This window comes from Mus caroli, unplaced genomic scaffold, assembly GCF_978045245.1.
Source record: "Mus caroli unplaced genomic scaffold, Mus_caroli_1 scaffold_11, whole genome shotgun sequence".
NCBI lineage: Eukaryota > Metazoa > Chordata > Mammalia > Rodentia > Muridae > Mus > Mus caroli.
Window position 1 is genome coordinate 77,457,873 of NW_028227266.1, and position 9,387 is coordinate 77,467,259.

Sequence of the window (9,387 nt, forward strand, 5' to 3'; positions counted from 1 at the left end):
ACTCCACTGTACAGCCAGTATCACTACATCTCCAGAGCTTCCTTCATTTCCTAAAACTCCACAGCTACCAAGTGATACTTCTCCATCCTCCCCTCTCTACACCCCAGACATCACCAAGCAATTTTGTGTTTTCTGGTAACTTGTGGGAGTGGAATGACACAGTCATTGTACCTTTGTGCATGGCTTTCTTTGTTTAGCGTAGCAACTTCAAGATTTATTCATGTAGGCACGTCACAATTTTCTTCCATTGAATGCATCTACTGTAATTTTTTACTAGATATTTTCTTTATTTACATTTCAAATCTTATCCCCTTTCCTGGTCTTTCTCCAAAAACCCCCTCCCCCTGCTCACCAACACACCCACTCCCTCTTCCTGGCCCTGGCATTCCCCTAGTCTGGGGTATAGAGCCTTCCCAGGACCAAGGGCCTCTCCTCCCATTGATGACCAACTAGGCCATCCTCTGCTACATATGCAGTTGGAGCCATGGGTCCCTCTATGTGTACTCTTTGGTTGGTGGTTTAGTCCCTGAGATCTCTGGGGGTACTGGTTAGTTTATATTGTTGTTCATCCTACGGAGCTGTAAACCCCTTCAACTCCTTGGGTCCTTTCTCTAGCTCCTTCAATGGGGACCCTGTGCTCAGACCAATGGAGGGCTGTGAGCATCTACTTCTGTATTTGTCAAGCACTGGCAGAACATTGTTGTTCATTTTGTTGGGACCTTGTCAAATGTTAAGGCCTGGGTAAAATGTTAAGGCATAGGTAACAGTTACTTAGCTAGCCTGCCACTGTAAGGAAACTTTTTCATATGTTTCTGCTGTTACTAGGAAACTTTCTAATGCCAAGACTGATTACATAATCTGTTATGTTCTGTGCCCTTGTCAGCCAATCACGACAAAAGTCAGTAGAACTGTTTTGTATAGTCCCACAATAAGCCTGGACTTGAACAGCACTTCCTGCACCTGTGTATAAGCTTTTATGGTATTTGCCTTTATAAGCTGCCCTTGGGATGGACCCAACATAAGAGAGACACCTACATCAATATAAGAAATTATTTGCAATAAGATTTTCATTCTGAGTAGTGGTCCAGTAAAGTTTAAGTTCCCCAGACCTTCCTGGGAACTGACATCCTACTTGGCAGGAAGAGTCATGTATGTGGGTAGCTGACATCCTGGTTGGCAAATTAAGACATGGATGTTAGACAAGTCCCATCCTAGTAGACAAATTAAAACATGAGTATTAGACAAGTCCCCTGCCACAGCTGAATACCCCAACCAATGGGAGCATGATAAGTGTACAATAATGACATGTTCCTGAGGAAATCCCCTATCCCTAAATCCTGATTGGTGAAATAACTTGGCACAGAAGTTTGAGAAATTTGGGTTTAAAAACCCTGTAGAATCTTCACTCACTGTCATGGCTCAGTTCCTGAGACTGGACCATGGCCCTGGTTGACCAGTCCTGGGATGTATGCTCACTAAAATAAATCCCTGTCTGACTGAGATCAGCGTCTGTGTGGTTTGGGAGGAGATTTTGGACCCCAATACATCTATCTCACTGTGGGCACTAGGGTGGCTTCCCCCTTTTGGCTGCTGTGAATAAAGGCTGCCAGAAACATGGTTTTGCACGTATTCAAGGGTCTGCTTTCTGTTATCTGCAGCATGTACCAATGAATGCAATTGCCTAATGATATTTTTGTGTTTTGCTTTGTTTGTTAGAAACACGTTTGTTTCACGTAGGCCAGCGTGACCCTGAGCACACTGTGGCAGAAGAGTGACTTCTGAACCACCTGTCTCCATCTCAGGAATGCTGGGACTTAGGCATGAGCCTCCACACTTGGTTTACGCAATGCTGGGGATGGAACTCAGGGTGTGGGGCATGCTAAGCAAGCACTCCACAATCATCAGACCTGTAGATAAATTTTTTTGAGGATCGCCATCCTGTCATAGAAACACCACATTTCATTCCTAGCAGCAGTGGCAAATTTACGGCTTTAGATTTGCTCGTAACATTGCCAACATGTTTTATTCTCTGTATTTTGACGATAGCCATCCACATCAGTTTACAGTTTACACTATGGTTTGGTTTGCATTCTTGTTGTCGTTGTTGTTGATGATGTTGTTTTATTTTGATTTTAGAGACAGAGTTGCTCTGTGTTGCCCTGGCTGTCCTAGAACTAGCTCTATAGGCTGGGCTGTCCTTGAACTCACAGAGATCTACCTGTGACTCAATCAATCAATCAATCAATCAATTAATCATGCATAAATATGTGCCACACCCAAGAAATTATTGTGAAACTTCAGATCATGAAGTTTTCTTTGATTTTCGTCTAAAGGTTTTAGATTTAGGTCTTTGATTCTTTAAATTTGTCTTTCATGACGTAAAATAAAACTTGAGTTTTATGAATGTAGATACTAATTTTCTCAAATATATTCTATGAAATATCATCCCTTTCCAATTGAATAGTATTGAATTATGTAAAAATTAACCTGATCATATATTTGTGGATTTATTTTGGTCTTACCAATTTATTACCTTGGTTTATATATCTGTCTTAATGGCAGCACTATACTTTTATTACTATACATTTTAAAATTTGATATTATAATTTAATTACAACATTTTTCTCTTCCCTTTTGTCTCTTTAGCCCCCTACGCACCCCTCTTGTCTCTCCTTCAAGTTCAAGCCTCTCTTTTCACTAATTGTCAGTGCATGCATGTATGTATTAAATATATATATTTCCAAATATCCATTTAGTCCAAATAATTCCTTATAGTATGTTTTCAGGGCTGACCATTTGCCACTGGACAACTAAGTGGTGTGCTTGTCCCTGGGGAAGTCCACCTCTCTCACCCCAGCTTTCCTCAATAATCGGCAATTCTTTTTGTAGGGTTGAGGCCCTGTGGGCTTTTCCCTTTTGTAGAAACTCCTGAAATTCAGGAAATACCTTCAAAGTCACTTTCCTGTTCACATTTATTTTGGCTGTTGAGGATCCCTCAAGCTTCTACATGAATTTTGGGGTTTTATATGTGTAAAACCAAATTATTAGATTTTGATGAGGACTGTACTGCTGCACGTGTGATCATGTGATTGTACATGTATGATCTCTCTCTCTCACACACATGCACACACATGAACACACATGTGAACACAAACACACATATGTACATGCACACATGCACACACATGCACATATACTCACGCACGCATGTGCATACACACTTTCTAGTAATATGTACCTTGTACCAGATTTTATAAGAAGTTTATAATGAAAGAGGGATTAGGAAATTTTCTAGTCTTATAGAACATTTCATTACAAGTAAAATTCATTATAATTCTAAAGTTTCTTATAGTAATTCCAGATATTACAGAAGTGCAGAAAAGTCTTGGCCTTTTAACAAAGTAACTTATCCACACTGTCAGCATACACATGCTGGTTCTGCTATCATAAAGGTAGGGGCACTGCAGATGAATGTCAAGAATGCAGTTGCTTAGGAACTGAACATTCTGGGGAAACAAGATGCTGGATGAAGTAAACCGTAGAACTGCAACTTGATGGGGACTGGGAGTAGAGTTACTTAAGATACAGTCGGTGTAGTTACTGCCCTTTTGAGAGTTGGTCAATAAGATATATATATATAATCTATTTATTATTATATATAAGTACACTGTAGCTGTAGCTGTCTTCAGAGGGGAATCAGATCTCATTATGGGTGCTTGGAAGCCACCATGTGGTTGCTGGGATTTGAACTCAGGACCTTTGGAAGAGCAGTCAGTGCTCTTACCCGCTGAGCCATCTGGCCAGCCCCCAAGAGCTATATTTTTAAACAAGGTTCAGAACCAACAACAACCTGGCTCATGCCAATGGGGGAAAGGAGAGAGAGCTACATGAGGTGATGGATGGAATAATCTGCTTCACTTAGACTAATAGCATTTCCTTTTTTATCAGTAGATTTTAAAATTTGTTTGCTTTTATCGTATGAGTGTTTTGTCCTCATGTGTCATTGCACCGTGTGCATGGCCCTTGTGAGACTCACTGTAATATTTATCGCTAGTTGGGGTAGAAATAGGATCCTGTGCCTTACAACCCAGGTGAGGGAGGTGAGCACCATTAGTCTACTGCTGTGGGTGAGATCTGCTAGCCCTGGGGACCACTCTTTGTTAAGTTTAACCTTGCCTTATCTCTTCCCACTGTGAACTGCTATTCTATCAGATACAGACAGTGAAAATACATGCTGAGCACATTGAAACAATGACTGTTTTTTTTTTAATTAGGTATTTTCCTCAATTACATTTCCAATGCTATCCAAAAAGTCCCCAATACACCCCCCCCAGTCCCCACCCCCCCCACCCCCCCCTTGGCCCTGGCATTCCCCTGTACTGGGGCATATAAAGTTGGCAAGTCCAATGGGCCTCTCTTTCCAGTGATGGCCGACTAGGCCATCTTTTGATACAAATGCAGCTAGAGTCAAGAGCTCTGGGGTACTCGTTAGTTCATAATAATGATCCACCTATGGGGTTGCAGTTCCCTTTAGTTCCTCGGGTACTTTCTCTAGCTCCTCCATTGGGGGCCCTGTGATCCATCCAATAGCTGACTGTGAGCATCCACTTCTGTGTTTGCTAGGCCCTGGCATTGTTTCACAAGAGACAGCTATATATGGGTCCTTTCAGCCAAATCTTGCTAGTGTATGCAATGGTGTCAGCGTTTGGAAGCTGATTATGGGATGGATCCCTGGATATGGCAGTCTTTAGATGGTCCATCCTTTCTTCACAGCTCCAAACTTTATCTCTGTAACTCCTTTTTTTTTATTTTTAATATTTTTATTACATATTTTCCTCAATTACATTTCCAATGCTATCCCAAAAGTCCCCCATAGTGCCCCCCACTTCCCTACCCACCCATTCCCATTCTTTTGGCCCTGGCATTCCCCTATATTGGGGCATATAAAGTTTGCAAGTCCAATGGGCCTCTCTTTCCATTGATGGCCAACTAGGCCATCTTTCGATACATAAGCAGCTAGAGACAAGAGCTCCGGGGTTCTGGTTAGTACATCATGTTGTTCCAACAATAGGGTTGCAGATCCCTTTAGCTCCTTGGGTACTTTCTCTAGCTTCTCCATTGGGAGCCCTGTGATACATCCAATAGCTGACTGTGAACATCCACTCCTGTGTTTGCTAGGCCCCGGCATCGTCTCACAAGAGACAGCTATATTTGGGTCCTTTCAGCAAAATCTTGCTAGTGTATGCAATGGTGTCAGCGTTTAGAAGCTGATTATGGGATGGATCCCTGGATACGGCAGTCTCTAAATGGTCCATCCTTTCATCACAGCTACGAACTTTGTCTCTGTAACTCCTTCCCTGGGTGTTTTGTTCCCAATTCTAAGAAGGGGCACAGTGTCCACACTTTGGTCTTCGTTCTTCTTGAGTTTCATGCGTTTAAGAAATTGTATCTTATATCTTGGGTATCCTAAGTTTTTGGGCTAATATCCACTTATCAGTGAGTACATATTGTGTGAGTTCCTTTGTGAATATGTTACCTCACTCAGGATGATGCCCTCCAGATCCATCCATTTGGCTAGGAATTTCATAAATTCATTCATTTTAATAGCTGAGTAGTACTCCATTGTGTAAATGTACCACATTTTCTGTATCCATTCCTCTGTTGAGGGGCATCTGGGTTCTTTCCAGCTTCTGGCTATTATAAATAAGGCTGCTATGAACATAGTGGAGCATGTGTCCTTCTTACCGGTTGGAACATCTTCTGGATAAATGCCCAGGAGAGGTATTGCTGGATCCTCTGGTAGTATTATGTCCAATTTTCTGAGGAACCGCCAAACTGATTTCCAGAGTGGTTGTACCAGCTTGCAATCCCACCAACAATGAAGGAGTGTTCCTCTTTCTCCACATCCTCGCCAGCATCTGCTGTCACCTGAATTTTTGATCTTAGCCATTCTGACTGGTGTGAGATGGAATCTCAGGGTTGTTTTGATTTGCATTTCCCTGATGATTAAGGATGTTGAACATTTTTTCAGGTGCTTCTCTGCCATTCGGTATTCCTCAGGTGAGAATTCTTTGTTCAGTTCTGAGCCCCATTTTTTAACGGGGTTATTTGATTTTCTGGAGTCCACCTTCTTGAGTTCCTTATATATATTGGATATTAGTCCCCTATCTGATTTAGGATAGGTAAAGATCCTTTCCCAATCTGTTGGTGGTCTTTTTGTCTTATTGACAGTGTCTTTTGCCTTGTAGAAGCTTTGCAACTTTATGAGGTCCCATTTATCGATTCTCGATCTTACAGCACAAGCCTTTGCTGTTCTATTCAGGAATTTCCCCCCTGTACCCATATCTTCGAGGCTTTTCCCTACTTTCTCCTCTATAAGTTTCAGTGTCTCTGGGTTTATGTGGAGTTCTTAATCCACTTAGATTTGACCTTGGTACAAGGAGATAGGAATGGATCAGTTCATATTCTTCTACATGATAACTGCCAGTTGTGCCAGCACCATTTGTTGAAAATGCTGTCTTTTTTCCACTGGATGGTTTTTGCTCCCTTGTCAAAGATCAAGTGACCATAGGTATGTGGGTTGATCTCAGGGTCTTCAATTCTGTTCCATTGGTCTACATGTCTGTCGTTATACCAGTACCATGCAGTTTTTATCACAATTGCTCTGCAGTACAGATTTAGGTCAGGCATGGTGATTCCACCAGAGGTTCTTTTATCCTTGAGAAGAGTTTATGCTATCCTAGGTTTTTTGTTGTTCCAGATGAATTTGCAGATTGCCCTTTCTAATTCCTTGAAGAATTGAGTTGGAATTTTGATGGGGATTGCATTTAATCTGTAGATTGCTTTTGGTAAGATAGCCATTTTTACAGTGTTGATCCTGTCAATCCATGAGCATGGGAGGTTTTTCCATCTTCTGAGATCTTCTTTAATTTCTTTCTTCAGGGACTTGAAGTTCTTGTCATACAGATCTTTCACTTCCTTAGTTAGAGTCACGCCAAGGTATATTATATTGTTTGTGACTATTGAGAAGGGTGTTGTTTCCCTAATTTCCTTCTCTGCCTGTTTATCCTTTGTGTACAGAAAGGCCATTGACTTGCTTGAGTTAATTTTATATCCAGCTACTTCACCGAAGCTATTTATTAGGCTTAGGAGTTCTCTGGTGGAATTTTTAGGGTCACTTATGTATACTATCATATCATCTGCAAAAAGCGATATTTTGACTTCTTCTTTTCCGATTTGTATCCCCTTGATCTCCTTTTGTTGTCTATTTGCTCTGGCTAGGACTTCAAGTACAATGTTGAATAGGTAGGGAGAGAGTGGGCAGCCTTGTCTAGTCCCTGATTTTAGTGGGATTGCTTCCAGCTTCTCACCATTTACTTTGATGTTGGCTACTGGTTTGCTGTAGATTGCTTTTATCATGGTTAGGTATGGGCCTTGAATTCCTGATCTTTCCAAGACTTTTATCATGAATGGGTGTTGGATTTTGTCAAATGCTTTTTCAGCATCTAACGAGATGATCATGTGGTTTTTGTCTTTGAGTTTGTTTATATAATGGATTACATTGATGGATTTTCGTATATTGAACCATCCTTGCATCCCTGGGATGAATCCTACTTGGTCAGGATGGATGATTGTTTTGATGTGTTCTTGAATTCGGGTAGCGAGAACTTTATTGAGGATTTTTGCATCAATATTCATAAGGGAAATTGGGCTGAAGTTCTCTATTTTTGTTGGGTCTTTATGTGGTTTAGATATCAGAGTAATTGTGGCTTCATAGAATGAGTTGGGTAGAGTACCTTCTGATTTTATTTTATGGAATAGTTTGTGAAGAACTGCTATTAGTTATTCTTAAAAGGTTTGATAGAACTCTGCACTAAACCCATCTGGTCCTGGGCTTTTCTTGGTTGGGAGACTATTAATGACTGCTTCTATTTCTTTAGGGGATATGGGACTGTTTAGATCATTAACCTGATCTTGATTTAACTTTGGTACCTGGTATCTGTTAGAAACTTGTCCATTTCATCCAGGTTCTCCAGTTTTGTTGAGTATAGCCTTTTGTAGAAGGATCTGATGGTGTTTTGGATTTCTTCAGGGTCTGTTGTTATGTCTCCCTTTTCATTTCTGATTTTGTTAATTAGAATACTTTCCCTATGCCCTCTAGTGAGTCTGGCTAAGGGTTTATCTATCTTGTTGATTTTCTCAAAGAACCAGCTCCTTGATTGGTTGATTCTTTGAATAGTTCTTCTTGTTTCCACGTGGTTGATTTTGCCCCTGAGTTTGATTATTTCCTGCCATCTACTCCTCTTGGGTGAATTTGCTTCCTTTCGTTCTAGAGCTTTTAGGTGTGTTGTCAAGCTGCTAATGTGTGCTCTCTCTAGTTTCTTTTTGGAGGCACTCAGAGCTATGAGTTTTCCTCTTAGAAATGCTTTCAATGTGTCCCATAAGTTTGGGTATGTTGTGGCTTCATTTTCATTAAACTCCAGAAAGTCCTTAATTTCTTTCTTTATTCCTTCCTTGACCAAGGTATCATTGAGAAGAGTGTTGTTTAGTTTCCACGTGTGTGTTGGCTTTCTATTATTTATTTTGTTATTGAAGATCAGCCTTAGTCCATGGTGATCTGATAGGGTGCATGGGACAATTTCAATATTTTTGTATATGTTGAGGCTTGTTTTGTGACCAATTATGTGGTCAATTTTGGAGAAGGTACCGTGAGGTGCTGAGAAGAAGGTATATCCTTTTGTTTTAGGATAAAATGTTCTGTGGATATCTGTCAGATCCATTTGTTTCATAACCTCTGTTAGTTTCACTGTGTCCCTGTTTAGTTTCTGTTTCCATGATCTGTCCATTGGTGAAAGTGGTGTGTTGAAGTCTCCCACTATTATTGTGTGAGGTGCAATGTGTGCTTTGAGCTTTACTAATGTATCTTTAATGAATGAGGCGGCCCTTGTATTTGGAGCATAGATATTCAGGATTGATAGTTCCTCTTGGAGGATTTTACCTTTGATGAGAATGAAGTGCCCTTCCTTGTCTTTTTTTTTTTAATATTTTTATTACATATTTTCCTCAATTACATTTCCAATGCTATCCCAAAAGTCCCCCATAGCGCCCCCCACTTCCCTACCCACCCATTCCCATTCTTTTGGCCCTGGCATTCCCCTATATTGGGGCATATAAAGTTTGCAAGTCCAATGGGCCTCTCTTTCCATTGATGGCCGACTAGGCCATCTTTCGATACATATGCAGCTAGAGACAAGAGCTCCGGGGTTCTGGTTAGTACATCATGTTGTTCCAACAATAGGGTTGCAGATCCCTTTAGCTCCTTGGGTACTTTCTCTAGCTTCTCCATTGGGAGCCCTGTGATACATCCAATAGCTGACTGTGAACATC